The sequence below is a fragment of the Pteropus alecto genome, unplaced genomic scaffold (assembly GCF_000325575.1).
Source record: "Pteropus alecto unplaced genomic scaffold, ASM32557v1 scaffold5, whole genome shotgun sequence".
Classification (NCBI taxonomy): Eukaryota; Metazoa; Chordata; class Mammalia; order Chiroptera; family Pteropodidae; genus Pteropus; species Pteropus alecto.
Window position 1 is genome coordinate 30,508,990 of NW_006441953.1, and position 2,092 is coordinate 30,511,081.

Below are 2,092 nucleotides of genomic sequence, written 5' to 3' on the forward strand. Positions count from 1 at the left end.
CGCTCTGACCCGCTTCTTTTACGGAACTTGAAGAAAAGTTTTCCCCCTCGGACGCGCGGCCCAGAGGTGAGCCGGCTCCGCGCGCGGAACCGCCCCGCCCGGCCGCGGGCACCCTTCCACCTCCATGCCTCCGACCCCCGAGATCCCGCCACCTCGGGGCCCCCAATTCTCGAGACCCTTTATACCTCGGAGCCTCACCCACATTGGAGCCCGCCAATTCCTCTGGACTCCCTCCACCTTTGAGTCCCGACCTCCAGGACCCCCTTCCCCTGCCCACCTTGGAGCCCCTGACCCCCTTCCCTCTCGGAATCCGACCCTGGATCCCAGACCCCTCCTTCTTGCACGCCCTCTTCCTGGATGGGGACCCCCGTTCCGGGGCCGTGGACCCCCTCCGCCTCGGAGATCCGGGCCTAGGGATATTTCCCACTGGGATGGCTGAGAGGCCCCAGCGGAGTGTTATATGGGGAGTGGGGGACGCTCCCCAGCTGGTCCCGGGAGCTGCCATGAGGAAGGAGTCGGGTGGCTGGAAGCTGTGGGGGCCAGCGGTGATGAGGAAGGAACCCCGAGGACCGTCCCTGCACCCTCCATCCCCGAGGCCCAGGCAGTGGGCATTTTACTGGCCGGATCCTTGCCTGGGCACATGAAACCATTTCTGTCTTTAGCTTGCACAGGGTGCCGTTTTCGCCAATGTGGAATTGGAAGTTTTGCTTGGGAAAGTTCTATGTGCAGGAGGCCTCTGGGCTTGGACTTATTTCCGGGGCCTGGCCGAGGTGGGTGGTGTTTTGGGGCCGGTGTCTGCAGGGTGTTAGCACCTCATTGCTGTCTTGACTGCCTCAGTAGGACATGGGTGGCTGCTGGGCGCTTGCAGGTACGGGGCTAGTCCCTACAACATTCTTGGAACACTTCCTCTTGCCTTGTTTGTCTGGCCAGGACTAACCCATGTCTCCAGTTTGGGTATGACTTCTTCCGAGCTTCTTACCCCCTGCTCCCCGGGGTTGCCCCTGATCCCCCCACTCAGGGCTGTCTTACTGCTTTCAGCCGTGGTGTATGTTTGATCCCTTGAGACTGTGATCTCCACCTGATCCCCAGCGCTGATGAGAGCCTGGCATGTAGTCGGGGCTCAGGTTGTTGGGTGAATACACCCTTTGGGAAACATTAAGGAGGGTTCAGAGGCACCCAGCTGGAGAGGCGGCGGTGGGATTCAAACTGAAGCAGGTCACAGAACCAGGCTCTGCTCACCTGTCCTCCACGGTTCCGCAGGTTGTGGCAAGTGCCTTGCTCAGCTGCATTTGTGAAACTTGAGTTTTCACAGTCTGTCCAGCCCCCGCTCACACCCATCACTGGTGGGTGCCTCGCTCTCTCCTGGCTTCTGCTGGCCCCCTGCGGTTCCTCCGTCAGGCACCCTCTCTCTGTCTGTCCTCCCCTCCACTTCTCCACCCCTCCATCCCACGGCCCCACGCCCCGCTGTCCAGAGGGTGAATTTTTGTCCTTTGTGCCTCCACTTCCTCTTGCTTGTGCTCTGTCAAAGGCCTCTGTGGCGTTGAGGACCCTGCTTATCAGAGCAGCTTGTTTTGAGGCTTTGTGCCTTGGTCAGAGCTCCTGGCCTTCATGTCCCAGCGTCAGCACAGGGGATGCCTGTCCAGCATGTGCTTATTGGTGGAGCTTTGAGACTTTGGAGAATCTTTGTCATCAAAATAGACATTTATACATAACATATAAAAGGATTTTAGGAAAATGACTATTGTTTATGTTCGTATTAGCGTGGGTATAAAGTTTCTAGAGTCTGGGTTTAGAATTCTAGATTGTCAAGCTTGAAGGACCTCAGGTGGATCACCTCATTTTACAGATGGGGCAGTTGAGGCACGAGCTCAGGGCCACAGAGCAGGTGTGAGGAGAGAGATCAGTGACAGGAAGAAGCTGTGCAGGGAGGCTGTGCAGACAAACTGGCTTGTGTCTGAGCTCGCTTATGCAAATGAGCTGCTAAAATAGTGGGCCTGAGTTGGCTGGCCCTATCCGGTGGCCAGAAAGGAATAACACCAGCCAGCTCTTCTGAGGCTTAACTCTTGCCTGGCACAATTCTAAAGGCTTTATG

The 2,092-nt window shown here is 57.4% G+C and overlaps 1 protein-coding gene across 1 annotated transcript in view; it reads left to right on the forward strand.

Moving 5' to 3' along the window:
• Positions 1-2,092, forward strand: part of TBC1D14 (TBC1 domain family member 14) — an 83,739-nt gene that overhangs the window by 812 nt on the left and 80,835 nt on the right. The window lies entirely within an intron of this gene.